Genomic DNA, 18,636 nt, shown 5'->3' with positions numbered 1-18,636 from the left:
TGGGGGAGTTGTGGGGGGCAGACCACGTGCCGCAGGGTGGGCGGGGCGAGGCGCTGGGGGCGGGGCCAATGGGAGGGGTGGGCGGGGCTTCAGCCGAGACGCGGGGCGGGGCCGGGTAGCTGGAGTCCCGCAGGAGCCTGGGTACCTGCCGGGTGGGAAGCTGAGGAGTGGGCTGGAAGTCCGGGGTTGAGGTGGGGAAGGAATGAAGGAGATGAGAGACGCTAGGCAGCCGGGGAGGACCTCTCTGCCAGAAGTGAGGAGGCAAGGAAAGCCACCATGAAGGGGGAAGCAGGAAGGTCCTTAGTGGGGAGGCTGGCCATTCATCTACAAAGAGGTTGAATTTGAGGCCACATCGTTTGGGGCTGGGGTGTAAAAAATATCAAATATGGTCTATTCTATCAAATACTATAAAACGTGTTTAGGACAAGGAATTAATTTTTTTTTTTTTTTTTTTTTTTTATCTCTCCCACCTTGGAAGATTTATGCAATGTTTTTACCCTCTCCACCCAGGAAAACTTTTACACAAAGGCCCCTGGTTCTATTCTAGGAATTTCATGGTCTGAAGCAGTGACCTTTTTTTCAGTGACCCCTTTCACCTTCCTCCTCCATTTCCTGTAAGCCGATTCTTTTTTGTTTTGTTTGTTTTTCCAAGACAGGTTTTCTCTGTCTAGCCCTGGCTGTCCTGGAACTCATTCGGTAGGCCAGGCTGACCTTGAACTCACAGAGATCCACCTGCCTCTGTCTATGGAGTGCTGGGGTTAAAGGCATGCACCACCACTGCCCAGTTTATAAACCAATTCTTTTCGGACTAGCCAATTGAATAAGCTTGTGAGGTCAGACCCCAGCCAAAGAAGAAAAGACACAGGCACCACCTAAGTTAGAATAAAAACCAAGTGCACCCCCTCAGTGTGTTTACACTTCCTAGTGCACCTCTTGATCGTGAGTAAAATTTGCCTTGTACAGACACTTCAGTTGGAGTAGTGATCTCTTTCTTGCTACTGTTAATCCCACCAGTCGAGAATGAGGCCACTACCAATCTTAAGCCAAATTTGAAGCAAGCTTTAACTAAATACTGGCCAGGAAGATGGACTCTGGCCAGGACCACTCCTAGGTTCCCAGGAAATGGTCACAAGTCATGTTTTGCAGGGGCTTGAAAAGGCAAACCCATAGAACCACCATATTTCCCATTAGGTCCAGTCGGGGGCAAGCATATATCCTGAAGCATTTCTGCCCATGCTACCTCCCGCCCACATGTGATCAAGCATATCTAGTGTAGCTAGGTCAAACAAACAGGAACTTATTCTTAACTGCAAACAACTCTTAACGTGCAAGGTTTATGTTTCCTGTTTTGGTTTCACACTACCTCAAACATATTTCTAACAGGGAGCAAACAATGAAGGGGAAAACTCCTCTAAGGAAATGAGAGGAAGAGGAAGGAATGGAACCAGATCAGCCTCATGGTTTGTTGTGTGGAGAGTTTCGGTGTGGGGACCTCTAACACGGGATCTGTTTGGAGAGTTAACCAGATAAAGTTGGAAGGCTTGGGGGAGAAGACACCCTTTGCTGCCAAAGGTAATGGCCCTAGTCCTGGAGAGATACCCTACAGAGAGAACACAGACCTGGTCTAGCTGCTGGCCAGTTAGGCTTTTTCCAGCCATCTGTTTTCCTTCCTGAGCCTCTGCCATGCGGTTATTTCCTCCAAACAGAAACTTCCTTTCATGGAGGTAGACTCTGTAAGGCTCAGGAAGTAAAAGAAACCTACAAGTCTCTAGAAGTAAATAAAGCTGAAGTTTCTGAAGGTCACAAGCTTCCTAAAGCCCTTCCCCAAGGTTATATAAACAGTTGGCAATTGCTGGGAAGAGGAACTGTCCACCAGCCAGTTTGCCAGCATCTTGGGCAGGGAGTTGGAGGGATGACGCTTTCCCCAGTCAATGCTCATTCTGCAGGGGGCCTTTTTTTCTAAATTTTTTTTTTCTATTGTGCATCTGTTTCTGAGTCACTGATGTTCATGGAAGTAACTTCGCATCCATACCTCTGTAAGGAAGCACAGCAAGTTCATTGCTTCATTAAGTTAGAATTGACTAGAATCTTTTTTTTTTCTCCTGTCTGTACAGGTACCTAGAGTGAACAGATGTTTCTTTACATCTCCTAGTAAAAGTTATACAGTATCTCCTTTTCCTTGGATGTAAGTATAAATCACAACAAGGTATACTGAGTACCGCATGAGAAGAGGTAGTTCCCTTAGACCGGAGTGTCATTTTCCATTCACTCAGCATATAGCTGTGAGGTACACTCTGTAATTTATTTACATTTAAATTTTACTGACAGCTTTCCTTTTGCTGTTTTCTGGCAAGGGAACTAGGATTACAAAATATGAAGGGGAACCCCCAAAGTAATAAAAATACACTTAACAAATGGACCTGTTCTATTGAATTCTAAATATATGGGGAGCAGCATACAAGGCATCAGCAGAAAGCTGGGTGGGTTTTCAGACACGCAGAGCACCCTTGTATTAGTGTCTGTTCAGACTCATCAATGGGCAATAGGAAGTACTTCATATCATCTCCCGATTTCAGGCGTCACCAGGTAGGGCTGGCCTTTGTGCTTAACTTCGTTCATTCAAACTGTATGTGTGAGATCATCATTGCATCACCTAGTATGTCATCCTTCACCCATCCCACTAGTGATGGATGTTTGTTTCTGGTTTAGGACTAGTATTAACCGTGTCTAGGAAAATACATCTCTTGTGAAACGTGCATTCTAGGGTACATAGTCTGGTGTGGAAATCCTTAGAATGTTCACATGCTCAGCTTTAGTAGCTGCTAATGAATAGGTATCCAGAAATGGTTGTACCAACCAGCACTCCATCCTGCACGTTAGAAGAATTGCAGCTGCAACGTGGCATTGTCAATCTCCTGACCATTTGTATTGGTTTATCGAGAGAAACAGACTTAATAGGGTGTGTGTGTGTGTGTGTGTGTGTATGTGTGTGTGTGTGTGTGTGTGTGTGTGTGTAAGAGAATGAGGCAGGGCTAGAAACAGAAACTGTTGGGACGCAGTAGCCAAGTAAAGATCCAGAAAGGGCTGATGCTCAAGTTCCCATCTAAAGGCCGTCTGCCGGGAGAATTCCTCTCCCCTTCCCCTGAGGCCAACTGATTGAATAAAGCCTGCCCTTACAACAGAGTAATATGCTTTACCTAATCTATAGGTTTAAATATTTATCTCATAAAAACCTTGACATACTCTCATAGAAATATATAGGAATGCTTATTCAAAAACCTGCACATTGAGGCCCATTTAAGATAGCCCATAATATTAACTATTACAGTGTGGTTTTGCACTGTTGTAATTTGCATTTCCCTACCAACAATGAAGTTGAGCTCATCAAGCATTTGGATAATTAATATTCTTTGCATTTAAATCTGTCTGATGTATGTATCCCTGATAGCTCTTGTACTTATTAAGAATTTATTATGGAATTATTAATATATTCAATGTATCATGCATGGCTTACCTTTTAAAATCTTTTAATGGAAATTTGATAAATAAAAGTTTTAATTTTAAAGTAGTCCAAACTATTGGTCTTTTTTCTAGAGAATCATACATTTTGTACTTGATTTCATAAATACTGACTTATTCTAAGAAATTCTGTTATCTTCTATAAGCTTTATTTTTATCTTCACATTTAAATAATCAGTATATCTGGGACTAACAGTATAGACAGATCAAAATTAATTTTCCATATGAATATTCTATTCACTATGAGGTGAATCATAAATGATAGTGAACATCTTCTTCTCATCTCGAAGGAAAGCCTCAGTCTTTCGCTAGTAAGTAATGTTTACTTCAGTTTTTTTTAATTAGTTTCTGTTTTTGTTTTATATGATTGTGGCGGTTTGAATGAGAATGACCCACCCCTACCCCCGTAGGCTCATATGTTTGAATGTTGGGTCCCCAGCTGGTGGAACTGTTTAGAAAGGATTAGGAGGTGTAACTTTGCTGGAAGAGGTGTGTCACTGAGGGTGGGCTTTGAGATTTCAAAAGCCCATCCTATTCCAGCTGCCCCCCCCCTCCCCACTGGCCTGGTGCCTATGGATCAGATGTGAGCTCTCAGCTACTTCTCCAGTGCCATGGTGGCCTGCCTGCTGCCATGCTCCCCACCATGACGGTCACATACTCACCCTCTAAAAGTGTAAGCAAGCACCAATTAAATGCTTCCTTTTATAAGTTGCCTTAGTCATGGTGTTTTTGTCACAGCAACAGAACAATAAGACACAGGACCTTGATCAGATTAAGAATGTCACCGTCTGGTTTTAGATCAGTGCTGCTCTTAGCTTTATTGGAGAAGCCTCATTTCTCAGTGAATGGTGATCACTGCAGAGACTCATAACTGATGCCTTATGACTGAAATTTTAACATGAACGTTACATGGTCTTGATCTCTGTCTCTCTCTGTGTTTCTATCAGCCACTTTTTGGGTACATGTTATATGATGTATCTACATGATAAATGCCAAGAAACTCTGAATCTTCATGTAAGTAAAGACTTAAATTAACAACTTAATGTTTCAAAAAGTAAAAATGAGGCAGAGAATGTAGCTCAGTGGTAAAGTGTTGTTGAATCCCTGAGGTAGAACAAGGTAGAACACAGCAATGATTAGATACTGATTTATTGATGTATTTAGTGACTCACTGGAAGCCCTGCTGCTCTGCCTGTTGTCAAACATGACTTCATTGCTCCCTGGACCAGGACGACCTGGAGAAGTCGCTGAAACAATGGGTCATTGCCCCTAACAGCCTGCTGGCTGCCACACATGCTTCTGTGAAGTCTTGCTTGCTAGCCCGCCCCTCCTTGTGGTTTTAGTGTATAAAATGTGAATGGAAACTGGACCCTGGATTGAGGTCTTTCAGGAGCTGTCCTGACTTTGGTACACTGGTGACATCTGCTCTGTTTCACTGTCACTGTTGTCAGAGTGCTTATCCAGAAAGATTCCTGCAACATCCCCATGGCCACCAAAACGAAGGTGGGGGTTGAAGTATCTCTTTGAAAAAAATTTTTTTTAAATGATTTGATTTGTAACCCTGGTTAAACAACCAGCTATTGTTTCACAATAGTATGTTCTAGGTCTTGATGGAAATTATCTAAAAATTGTATGGAACTTCTAAGGCTTTTGGTCACCATAATCTTTATCTTAAAATGCCGTGTGCCAAGGGAATAACTAGAGTGTCCTGGCAGCTGCTGACTTCTAAGTCCTGATTCGTTACAGCGGCTGCAGTCAGAGTTGACGCCCTCACGAGTGCTCTCTGGCACAGCTTTCTGACAACGCCTTATTTATCTTACAGCAGTGACAACCAAACCACAGGGTGGTCCATCAGCGATGTCATCAGAGGCAATGAGACACCAGACGGCATTATCAGAATCAAAATGGAGTCACTCATGTCAGCCCTACCGAAAAAGTAAGATAAGTAAGGCTAAGCAGCCGTGGAGAAAGGGATCTTCCACGTGTTTGTCTGATGCTACAAGCAGAAGCCCTTCCAGCCTCCCAGAGTGTGTGGCCTCAACAAAGAGCCTTAATTTAGGGACAAACACAAAAGGGACTATTGCCACCTTTACAATATTTTTTAAAAATAGCCTTTTTTTTGTATTTATGGAGCCATTTTTAAAAAGGGACCCCATAGAATTTTATTTATTTGATTATTTTTTGACTTTGGCTCCATCGCGTAATTTTTATAGCGCTTCTCCTTTTAAACACAGACGTTTGTCTTCATCTATGTCTTTCCCTCATATGTTTCAGCCACTGTCTTAAGCCTCAGATACCCCCTTGTCATGCTCCTACCAGGAAACCCACAGATTAGCTAATAGTGTGTCCCCCTCAAAATTGCAGAGTGGGCAACAGCAAGGGGGGCCATCCCAAGGACTTCGAGGCTGCTTTTGCTAACAGTACCAAACTGTGTCTTAGGCTCCAGATGTCTGATGTGGAATTGAATTTCACATCCATCTCCCTTGCAGTCTTACCTTGGCTCAGATTCCTACCTAGTTCTGTACAGGAGTCATGCTATTCACTTACAATTGGGCTTATGCAATGTGGCTGGCCACAGTAGCTAGCTGGTGGTCAACCGTATCAAATGGGAAAGCTGTGAACCATGAAACACTGAACGTTATCTGCTTCTATTTGCAACAGACTCATATTCAACTTCTGCTCACAAAACATGACCAGGAAGTTTTTATTAGTCTTTTTTTTCTAAGTTAATAACAAATTATAGGAAAAGAGAAAGACCCTGACCTTTAGTAACACAGCTGGAAAAATCTGTAGCAGAGAAGACGGGAGAGAAGAAATTTAATTTAGTTCATCTTCTATGATGGTTGGCTGTTTGCTAGTCTCACGGTGATGGAAGCTGCATGTATTTTTCAAAGGGAGCTACTGTAAAGATGTGCAACGTTCAGTCATGAGTGTGACCAAAGTTGACAATACTCCAGGAAGAATGGCGCGTCTCCCAGGGAGGCTTCACGCTGAAGACAGATGGTGCTGCTTCCTTTGAGAAGCCCTGGCTCCCCTGCTGAAGCTCGAGAGAACTACAATAGGTTTGACCCAACTCAAAACTTCATGAAGTCTTCTTGCCAAGGGTGCACACACCGGAATCCCCAGGAAGAAACAGAATTTCTTAATACTGCTTTCCCAAATGGAGCAGTATGTTGTATCAGACATATGAATTCTGATGGTTGCTACTTATATACTCTAGGTTTTCCAGGGGGCTAAGGAATCGTTCATCCAGACTAAACCCTGGGAATTTTAAGAGAGCTTGCCCCAGCAGCTGTGGAAATGGTGTTGACTGCAGAGGGTGTCACTCAGGAGAGTAGAATTTGAGACCCAATACCAGGTTCTGTTATTGTGTCTGTCTGTTCAGTCCTTGTGGGATTTTGATGCATGGAATGAAATTGGGTAGAACTTCCTGGACTATTCACAGTCCCTCCAAAACCAACATTTTCTTAGGTTAGTTTTAAGAAAAATGTGAGGAGGACCTGATTGGGAAAGTTGTGAACATCTCTAAGCCAGGAAAATCTGTGAGCACCTTGCTTGTTAAGCAGCATCTGAAATGCCACATGGTGCTGTCTCCAGGAGACGGAGGCTTTAACCATCGTGACTGCCAGTGTGTTGTGTGCAGTGGTTGCAATTTTAGTTTTCAGCAGTCTTGCTAAGAAGCAGCTGCAACAACAGGGTTGATTAGAAGAGAAAAAAGAAAGAAAAAAAAGCACACACAAAAAAAGAGAAGACAAAAAGATTTTATTATTGTCATGAAGGAGTTAGCTATCTGGCATGGAAGCTCTCCTGTTTGGTGTTCTATGCCACTGTCGCTTGTAGAAAATAAAAAATGCTTTTCCTACAGGAGACTTTACAGAGCTTGCAAAAACAATTCCATTTGGTTTATGCACAGTAGATTTCTTCAAATGTTACCCCAAAGTCTCCACTGACAGGGCCTTCATCCTCTTTAAATGCTGGCCTCGGCTGACCACCTGCAACTGCTCTGTTAACTTGAGACCAGAATTTTACATCGTTACCTCCACATTCTAGATCACAGTCTCTACAAATGTTACTTGGAACAAAATTTTACTTCATGCAGGTATCTTCCCCAATGACAAGGTTTTTCTTTGTCAAATTGAGTCTTTAAAAAAAAGTCTGCCTAAAAAACTCCCCAGCCCCCGAGCAGGGACTTCAGCAGGCCTGTCATGGCCTGCTCTACCACTTCCCTTTAGGCTGGGACAAAGGAAGTACTGTCCCCAACAGATAGCAGAAAATTTTCTACTGTGGCATCTCCCAAATTAGGGACTCATCTCCTCCACTAGCTAGGATAGGGAGGACTCCAACACCATGGGAATACCACAGAAGACAGGAAGATCACCCCGACAGCAATGGTTAAACACGGGCCCAGGTGCTCCTCCTCCAACACACTGGAAAGCATTTATGGAAGACAGGATCATTGTGAACGCCAGAGAGAAGTACGCAGCTGAGGCGGGTGCCGTGGAACACAGTGCAGGGAGGTACATTCATCCCAGCAAAGTTGAAACATCAACTGACCATAGGATACTTTTTGTCCTCCTGTGTTTTGCTTTTTTCCAATTTTTACTTTTTGTAATTTCATTATTTGTTTTCTTTGATCTTTTATCCCACATGAATAGGGTTCTGCAGCTGGTGTTTTTTCTTCTATGCCTAAGCTCTATCCTGTATTAGATCTCATATTTGCCTTCTCGTTCCTACACGGCTCCCTGCACTTACTTTTCCTAAGTTCCTTCTCTCATCATTCCTTCCCCTCAGAGCCTCTTCCCCTCACCCTCCAGTTAGTCTCCTTTCTCTCCCTAAGTATTTTTACTTCAGCTTTCGTGGACTGGCATGAATTTAGGTAATTATATAAAATCTAGGGACCACAGATGAGAGGAAACACTTGCCACTCTGAGACTGACTTGATTCACTTATTGTGATTGTCTCCATTTTCCTACAAATGACATAATTTTGTCATTATTTATGGTTGAATTTTTTCATTGTTTATAGATACCACATTTTCTTTGTCCATTCTTCTGTTGGACACCAGGGTTCCTTCCATACCTTCGATGTTGTGAATGGTACTGCAGTAAACATCAGTGTGTGTGTGTGTGTGTGTGTGTGTGTGTGTGTGTGTGTGTGTGTGTGACACATTGACTTGGAGTGGTGTAGCTGGGCTATGTGCTAGATCTATTTTTAATTTTTTGAAGACCCTCCACACTTATTTCCATGGTGGGAATAGTTGATATTCCCACCAGCAGTGTGTTAGGATTCCCTTTTGTCCACAGCCTCTCCAGCACTTGTTGTTACTTGTTTACTTAACGACTTCCATTTTGACTACGGTAAAATAAAATCTTAAAGTAGTTTTGACTGGCACTTCTCTCATGGCCAGTGAGGGGGAGTAATTTTATATGCTTATTGGCCATTTGCTTTTCATCTCTAGAGAATTGTCTGTTCATTTTGTTTCATTTATTGATTAGCTTGTTTGATTTCTTTTTGTTTAGTTTCTTTGCTTTTCCCAGTTTCCAAGTTTGGGGTCTTATGAGAAGGTTGTTTTTGTTTTGTCTGTTTGTTCCAATTTGGAGTTGATTTTTGTGCAGAGTGAGAGATGGGAATCTAGCCTCATTCTTCTGCATGTGGGCATCCCATTTCCCCAGCACCATTTGTAGGTGAGGAGGTCTTTTCTCTAATATTGTTTTTCATCTTTGTCAAAACCCAGTTGGTTATTGCTGCAGGCCGCAGGAATATATCATAAGAACTCAGCTGGTTATGGTGAAGTCACTACCTGGAGGAATCAGGGAATTCCTCCAGAGGAAGCCAAATCCCAAGGAGTTTTTGTTGTTACTTGGCTTGTTATATATCAGCTGTCTTCTGTTATGAAAATCATGTGTGCCTTCATAGCTTTCCCAATTGACTTTTCCCTAAGAAGGGCTAACAGTGTGGACTGATCACTCTCTGGACATACACATTCCAGGTATTTGGAGAACAGCTCTGGAATTCTTTTCTATGACTCATAGATTTGGTCTATTCATGGTGTTGCAAAGATCCTGAATATTCCATTCATGGGCTTTTTATATTTTTGTCATTTTCTTTGAAGAATCCAGTTCCTCTCTCTTGCCTTCAAGCCTTGCTATTCTGTTCTACAAGATCCATTCTTTAGGCAAGGCTTTCCACTGAAGTTTTTACTTGAAGTTTTCATTTCCAGTTTCATTTCTGGTTATTTTTTTTTCTCCTTCAGTATTTCTGTCTCTGTTGACTGTTACTTGGCCTGCATGGCCCCAAAATAACTCAGTTGGGAGAACGTTACACAAGTTCACTCATATCTTCATTTCATTCAGTTGTTTATGGGTTCTTGTGTGTGTGTGCGTGCGCGCGTGCGTGCGTGCGTGCGTGCATGCGTGTGTGTGCTTGGGGGCTTCAGTCAGCTCATTTGTATCCCCTTACGTTCATTCAGGGATTTACCTGAGTTTTCTTTGAATTTGTTGGCCATGTTTACAACTGTTCTTTTGAACTCTGGGCCCTGCATTTTGTCTCAGGTGCTCCCTTTGAGACTATACTATGGGACTAGTGATTCCTAGGGAGGAAGCTATATTGTCTTGCTTTTCCATATTATGAGGCATCTGGAGTTAGGTTGCTGGTTACTTTTTTAATGTTATGTTTTGGCCCACAACACAGGCCAAATGTACCCAGTCTTGTGCAGTGGCAGGAAGTCCTACGCAGGTGGCTGGGGAGCTTAAGGTAGTCCCAGACAGGAAGGGGCAGGGAGAAGAGGCATGTGGTCCCTGATGGGTGAGTCAGGCTTTGGGGAGTCCAAGGCAGAGAGGGGCCAGAAGGCTGAGGTGTGGGCTTGCTAGCCTGGGTCTCCAGGCCTCATGGGGCAGCTGGAGGGTCTCTGTTAGGTTGAGAGCCGGACTTTGGGGAGGAAGCATGGGGTCACAGGTGAGGATAGTCAGACCCTGGAGGGTCCCTGGCAGTCAGTGAGCAGCGCTTCAGAGCGTTCAGAGCCAGAGGAGCTAATGGAAGAGGCATGGAGTTCTGAGTGGGTGACAAGAAGGGTTTTGTGGGGGTTTGGGAGGCTGAGCTGGGAAGCTAGAGGAGGTGGTGCAGGGTCACTTATGGGGGTCACTGGGCCTCCCTCGTGGGGCAGCCTCCTCCTTGGCAGGGAGCGGGGAGGGCCTTGGGCTACCACCAAGGAACATATGTGAGCAGGTTTTGTGATTCAGGTCAGTGCTAGGTGCTTCTATGGAGTAAATATTTAATTCCCACAGCTGTCCTGAAACGTAGGCCCTGGGGTTCCCTCTATCCTCAGGCGGAACCTCAGGAAGACACCCATTGGCTACCTGAAAACTTGGATACTATCAAGCCCCCTCTCCCCCCACAGTCTGTGTCCTCCTTTCCATACACACATGATCAACGCTCCCTTTTACTCGGAGTTCTATCTGGCTTCGGTCCGGCACAGCTGAATGACCAGCGTCACGACTCTTGGACCGTGGGGCCGCTGTAAAGGAAAACAGGGTTATTTAAAATAAGCCCCGCGGTGCTGGAGTCCTGAGATGACTAAACAGGTAGGTAGCGTACACGCCTGCATGGGCCGGACAAAAGGATTCATGTCCTGAGTGAGATCGTGCTGCCTAGAACGGCTCATGATTCTGCATTTCATGTTCTCCGAGGCTGACCACGGGTAAGCGAAACCTTGGATGAGGGAGGATTGTTCTTTAAGGTAGGGGCTGCTACTGGCAGATTTTTTTTTTTAACAGATAAGGGAGAGGCAAACAGAGAAGGGTTAAACAGCTCAGCCAGAGCCACAGAAAGTTCTAGAACTACAGGGTTCAAATGCAGGTAGCGAACCTCCAGCACCCACGTTCTCTCACCCTGTTTCAGACTGTGTCTGTAACGGCGCTCGCACACAGTGTCGCAGTCGCCTGTCTCCTCTCCAACACAGCTGCTCTTCTAAGGAGACCACCGAGAAGACAATGAAGAAATACGAATGGTCCACTCTGAAAGCAAAGCCCTTTTGCAGTTGCGCAACTAATATCACCCACCAGGTGGCAGTCACGGTCTCCAGATAAAATCGCCTCTCTTTTAAACCCCTCTCTTTGAAGCAAGGACTCAATTTTTATTTAAAAAAAAAAAAAGTGGTCTGAATTAAAAACGAAAACAAAACCCCCACAACTCTCTGACTGAGCTTTCTGAAGTGGCGTTTGGAGAAAGCACATTTCTTACCCACACGCACTGTGGGACAGATGATCAAGGCGGATGACCCCTCCCTGTGCGGGAGGACTGGGGCAGGGTGGGAGAGTGGGGAGCGTGGGGGCAGTGCTGGCCGAGACAGCGTGCTGCTGGGGCACAGAAGCCAGAGACAGTGAGGGGAGAGGTGGTTCTGGGCCACGGAAGATGTGAGCTGCTCCTTCCCCCACGTTCTCCCCAAACAGAGGCAAGAAGTAAGAGGAAAGAGCTCATGGGGCCCCACCCCTACCTGATGCTAACACAGGTAAGAGATGAGGAACCGTGAAAGCCGTTTTCTTCAGTGTAGTAGCCGCCATGCTTCTGGAGACTTAACTCGCACTCACAACTTTAAAGAAGCCCGGCTGAGTTCCCCTGCACACAACCATGAGAGTATAAGGGGCTAGTGGGGAGGAGCGGGAGGTGGCCGGCATGGGGTGGGGAGGAAGCACGATTGTGATACGTGCATGTATGAAATTCATTATTATGTGGAACCAACGTATTCTTTTTTTTTTTTTTTTTTTTTTTTTTTTTTTTTGGTTTTTCGAGACAGGGTTTCTCTGTGTAGCTTTGCGCCTTTCCTGGAGCTCACTTGGTAGCCCAGGCTGGCCTCGAACTCACAGAGATCCGCCTGGCTCTGCCTCCCGAGTGCTGGGATTAAAGGCGTGCGCCACCAACGCCCGGCCGGAACCAACGTATTCTAACAAAACAAAAAAAAATATTTATTCTTCTTTCATACTTTACATCCTGACAGCAGTTTCCCCTCTCTTCACTCCCCCCAGCCCCGCCCTATCTCCTACTGCCCCTCTCCCCCAGATCCACTCCTCCTCTGTTTCTTTTCAGAAAAGGGCAGGGCTCCCAGGAATATCAACCGAGCACAGCATAGCAAGTTACAAAAAGACTGGGCACAAACCCCCCATATCAAGGCTGGACAAGGCAATCCACTAGGAGGAAAAGGGTCCCAAGAGCAAAGAAAAGAGTCAGAGACAGCCCCCCACTTCCACTCTTAGGAGTCCCACAAGAGCACCAAGCTAAACAACTACAGCATGTATGCAGAGGACCTAGCACAGACCCATACAGGATCTGTGATTGCCACTTCAGTCTTGGGAGCCCCCATGGTCCCTGCTTAGTTGATTCTGTGGGCCATGTTGTCCTGGTGTCCTCAACCCCTCCGGCTCCTACAATTCTTCCTTTCTCTCTTCCTCGGGCTTCCCCGAGCTCCGCCTAATGTGGGTCTCTGCATCTGTTACCATCAGCTGCTGGAGGAAGCCTCTCTGATGATTGGGCTAGGCTCTGATCTATGAGTATAGCAGAGTGTCATTAGGGATCATTTCATTACTTTTTTCTTTTCTTTTTTGGACAGTTGTGTTTGGTTCTGTCCTGTCTCTGGGCTATCCAGCCTCTGGTTCCTGGCCATCCAGAGAGTGTCAGGTGTGGGCTCCCTCTTGTGAACCTCAAGTTGGACCAGTCACTGGTTGCTCACTCCTACCAGTTCTGTGCCACCATTGCCCCAACACATCTTGCAGGTAGGAAGGTCGAAGGTTTTCTGGCTGGGCTGTTGTCCCAATCCCTCCGCTGGAAGCCTTGCCTGGTTACAGAAGATGGCCGATTCAGACCCTGCATCCCCTGTTGCTAGGAGTCTTCCCTAGGGCCACTCTCGTAGATTCCAGGGAGTTTCTACTGCACTAGGTTTCCACATTGCCCCCCAGTTTCAGCCATCTCTCCTTTAACTCTCTCCCTCCATGCCCCCCACCCCAGCCTGATCCCTCCTGTTCCCATCCCCACCCTCCCCTAGTCTACCTGCAAAATCTATTCTATTTCCCCTGCCCAGGGAGACCTATGCATCTTCCCCTGAGCCCTCCTTGTTACCTAGCCTCTCTGAGTCTGTGGATTGTAGCCTGGTTATCCTTTACTTAACAGCTAATGTCCACTTACAAGTGAGTACACACCATGTTTGTTTTTCTGGGTCTGGGTTACCTCACTCAGGATGATTATTTTCTAGTTCCATTCATTTGTCTGTGAATTTATGATGTCATTTTTTAACAGCTAAGTATTACTTCATTGTGTAAATGTACCACATTTTCTTTATCCATTCATTGGTTAAGGAATATCTAGGTTGTTTCTATCTTCTGGCTATTATGAATAAAGAGGCTATGAACATAGTTGAGTAAGTGTCTTTGTGGTAGGGTGTCCTTTGGGTATATACCCAAGTTGTATAGCTGAGTCTTGAGGTAGATTGATACCCAATTTTCTGAGGAACTGCTATATTGTTTTTCATAAAGTTTGCACTCCCACCAGCAATGGAGGAGTGTTCCCCTTGCTCCACATCCTTGCCAGCATGAGCTGTCACTTGTTTTTGATCTTAGACATTCTGACAGGTGTAAGATGGAATCTCAAAGTAGTTTTGATTTGCATTTCTCTGGTGGCTAAGGGTGTTGAACATTTTTTTAAGAGTTTCTCAGCCATTTGAGATTCCTCTACTGAGAATTCTCTGTTTAGCTCTGTACTCTCCCCCCCGCTTTTTTTTTAAACTGGATCATTTGGTTTGTTGATGTTTAGTTTTTGGAAATTAGCTGTCTATCAGATGTAGGATTGGTGAAGATCTTTTCCCATCCTGTGGGATGCTGTTTTGTCCTATTGATGCTGTCTTTTGCCTTACAGAAGCTTTTCAGTTTCATGAGGTCCCATTTATTAATTGTTGATCTTAGTATCTGTGCTATTGATGTTATCTATTGGAAGTTATCTCCTATGCCAATGCATTCAAGGCTATTCTCCACCTTCTCTTCTACCAGGTTCAGTGTATCTGGATTTATGTTGAGGTCTTTGATCTACTTGGACTTGAGTTTTGTGCAGTGTGATAAAATTGGATCTATTTGCAATCTTCTCCATGCAGACATCCAGTTAGACCAGCACCATTTGTTGAAGATGCTTTCTTTTTTCCATTGTGTATTTTTGTTTTCTTTATAAGAAATCAGTTGTCCATAGGTGTGTGGGTTTATGCCTGGGTCTTTGATTTGACTCCATTGATTCACCTGCCTGTTTTTATGCCAATACCATGCAGTTTTTATTACTATAGCTCTGTAATACAGTTTGAAATTAGGGATGGTGATACCCCTGGAAATTCTTGTATTGTACAGGATTGTTTTAGCTATCCTGTTTTCTTTCTTTCTTTTTTTGCTAAAACAAAAATTTTAAAGATGATATTCCTTGTCATGCATTCCATTAGCCAGCAGTGGGTATAGGAACATATGCTGCCCCCAAGGTGACATCATCATGACTGTCAGAAAAGGGCCTTCTTACCTCATCTGTCCCCTTCACCCTCCACTGGATCTGCTATGCATTTCCAGACGTCACCATCCTGTTCCTGAGGATGGATATGATTAGAAGAGTGCAGTGTCCATGGCAGAAGGCTGCAATGATCACCATTACCAATTGCCCCAACCTTCCAAAGTGAGCCCCAAGACTTCCCTTGGCAAGAGGTCCAATGCTATGGAGAAGAGTGTAAGGTTTTGTTTACCTGCTGGTTTAAAGCAATCACGACAGATTTTCAATGCTTGCTTTAAACAAATGACGTTGTCAACCCTCAATGTGAAGTAACTGTACTTTTCTTGAGAAATGATTTCCCTTTACAGCCTGGATTCTTCATGTGTGACAGGCAGAGGGTGCAGCACCCTGGCTTAGAGGTGTCAGATGGCTCAGATGGACTCTCAGGTCAGCGAGTGGCTCTTCAGGCTGTCATTCAGTCTTAGGTTAAGGCCAGCTTGTCTCCATTTTTGACCCTTGTGAATGAGAGGGCTGTGGGCCCCGAAGGGCCCAGCTCAAGGCTCTGCTTTGGAAACTGAACTCCCCTCTGGGGAGTAAGAGACAGTTCTCTTAGACCCACTAGCTGGAGACTGCCTTGACAGCACTGGATGGACCAGCACACACTGCAGTTCTTGGTTTTGAAGTTCAGTCTCCTCGTTAGACAACCCACACCATCGCTTTGATCTCACTTGCCTCCCACAGCCCTCCTCTGAATAGGAATAATGCTTAATTAGAAGTAGAATCTTTTCAGAACATCCAAGTGCCACACGCTGCTGTTGAAGCAGAAGCCTGGTCAAACAGGCAAAGAAGCGAAGAATTCTGATGTGTTTTCAGAACTCAGGAGAGTGGGTACAGAGTCATCCACGCCCGACAGGCTGTCTGTTCAAACCCCTCCAATAGCTGAATCAACAGCTAAGCCGGAGAACTGTCAGAAGGGATACCACCCACTGCAAGCAACACTCTTTGGAGGGTCCTCTTAGCTTAGGCATGCTAGAGCAGGCTCTGGTTGCTTCTGGAATAGTTTGCCTTTGCTGATAGGTTCCAAGGCGAAGGGGTTAGAAATGCATTAGAAGCCGTGTTTCCTTTTAAAATAGAGAATGCAGGATTTTGCTAACCACCAACTGGTTCCAGTATGTCTTCCCCAGTGCCCACACTTCCTTCAACTGCCTCGCAGGCAACTGCCAGCATCCTGGGTCAAGCCACCATCACTCACTAATGTCCACCAGTATCACTCACCCAGACCACTGCCATTACCTCCCACACAGTCTATCTACCCGACCCCGGAAACCTAGTGCCTCCTGACTGCCAGAGTGAGGATAAGTCAGCTCATGGCCCACCTCGCAGCCTCTTTTCAGTGGTTCTCTGTACATATATCCAAAAACCAAGTATTTTGAGGACTTAAATGTAAGGCCTCAAACTTCCAAACTGCTAGAAGAAAACGGACTTCATGCATAGCTTGGATCAGGTAAGGGTGTTTGAACAAGACTTCGAAAGCAAAAACAGACAAAGAGGACAGACATGGTGGTGCACCCCTTTAATCTCAGCACTGGGAGGTAAAGACAGGAGGATCTTTATGAGTTCCAGGTCAGCCTGGCCTATGTAGTGAGAGCCAAGACTAAATCAGGAGATTCCAAAAAACTCCCCAAAACAAAATAAAAAAACAAGGCAGACAAATAGGAAAAAAAAATTAATCTGGAAGCTTCTACAAAGGAACTCTGAGCAAAGTGAGACCATCTGCAGGCTGGGAGAGTGTTTACAATAACATAAAACTGATACAATGATAATATAAGGAGCTAAAACAACCCCAAAGCTAGAAAACAACTTCAAACATGGGCAAGAGATCTGAATGGACACCTTTCTAAGGAAGACAAACAAACAGCCATCAGGGAAGCAAAACTAAATCACAGCTTCGTAGATAGTGCGTCACTCCAGATAAAATGGCTGTTGTATAACGGGCACACAGGCTGGCAATTTCTTCGAAGTTAAAATGCTTTCTCCTGGCCAGAAGAGGGAAGCTCTTGCGACCAGGAACCAGGCAAACCTCACAAGTCCTGGAAAGCTGAAATAAGCAGGACTCACCAAGTCCCTCCCTCCCCGGTGTATAGAAGCAGCAAACCAAGGCCTGGAAAGGAGGAGGCAGCGTCTGCAGAAGGCTCTCTAACCAGAAGAACCGCAGAGAGGAGACTCTTGGACCTGTCCAGCTGCTTGCACGCCATCCAGAGAGCTCCAGGGTTGCAGTGTGTGTGAGTGCTGGCCTGTGCTGGGTTACAGTTTTCAGTGGTGTGCCCCCCCCCCTTCAGTTGCCTCTGCTTCTCTGTAGGTAACCCTGCACCCAAACACCTTCCAATCAGAAGGCTCTACCTTTCCCTGTCAGTGAGTCTGGCAGGCAGGCGTGCGCTTGCTTCCTTCCTACCCCCCAGGCAATTCTTTCCTTCCTCATGAATTCCCTGTGCTGAACCACCTCCTTGTCCAGACATCCACCTTCCTTCTCAAGGCCTCCCCTTCCTCCTCCAGGCCAGCTGAGTCTAGATCCTAAGGTCAAACCCCAGCCAACCAGGAGCAGCCAAGCTCCTTCTTGCTTTGGGAGTAAAAGATGGAAGCCATTTCAACTGGGTGGCTTGCTCTTCTGCTTTGGGATGGCTAAGCACCTCCCTGAGTGGGAGTAAAATTGGCTAGTCAGGGTTGAGTTTGAGTAGTGGTCTCCTGAACTGCAGCCCCAATCCTTTCTCCAACCGTCTGGGGGCTCATCCAGAACTTTTAGTCTACCGAGGGTAACAGAATCCCTTCCCATGAGACACTGTCCCACAGCCTCGTGGCAGTGGTCCCTGGGGCTGGGTTTCTGGTATTCCCTGGGCTGATAAAGAAATCCAGGACTGAAGATTTCCCAACAACGCAGGGAGGGACTCAAACAAATACCGCAGTAACTAAGCAATCCTGTGCAGAGGCCAAGGCAAGACATGCATGGAGAGACAAACTGCTCCTTGATGGTTGTGACATTCTGGAGGTTGAATGGGAGGGAGGAGATGTATCTTTGACGGGAAGTGAGTGTGGAGTCAAGGTCCGCAGTTCTGTAGACGCCCTTGAGGATGCACCGGTACCAAAGGCAAGAAAAGTGGCCCCTGATTCCTGTCCCCAGCCCTAGTCTCTACAACATCATCTAGTTGCTCAGCGTGCTTGTTAGTTTCTAGTTTATGGATGTGCACTCTTGCTATACTAGGTGTCTCTTTTCAGAATGTGAATCCCAAGAAGGTGGGGACTTGGCTGGGTCTGTTCCCATGGTATGTATGGTCAGAGCCTGGGAGCAGTACAAATCCTTGATAGATGGAGGAGAGACTAAGAGAGAATTCCTTGATGACATTCTCCTTTGCAGATTGACAGCTGTAGCTGACAGTCACCAAGTGACGACTTTAGACAGGTGGCTCCGGGTATAGAGGACGTTCCCCAGTCCTGGGCTCCACTTCTGCACATCTATCCAACTACAGAGTCAGCCATCTGTACTGAGCATGTGCAGACTTTCCCCTGGTTGGCATCCCCTAAGCACACCTCCTTACACAGCATGTGCCCTGTCTGATCTGA

General features: G+C 45.4%; 1 pseudogene; it reads left to right on the top strand.

Moving 5' to 3' along the window:
- Nucleotides 1–6,419: 6,419 nt before the first annotated feature.
- Nucleotides 6,420–11,603, top strand: LOC121831572 (S-adenosylmethionine decarboxylase proenzyme 1 pseudogene; annotated as a pseudogene).
- Nucleotides 11,604–18,636: the final 7,033 nt, after the last annotated feature.

Source organism: Peromyscus maniculatus, chromosome 8 (genome assembly GCF_049852395.1).
Source record: "Peromyscus maniculatus bairdii isolate BWxNUB_F1_BW_parent chromosome 8, HU_Pman_BW_mat_3.1, whole genome shotgun sequence".
NCBI lineage: Eukaryota > Metazoa > Chordata > Mammalia > Rodentia > Cricetidae > Peromyscus > Peromyscus maniculatus.
Note: the sequence above shows the minus strand (reverse complement) of the source record. Positions and strands in the feature narration are given on the sequence as shown.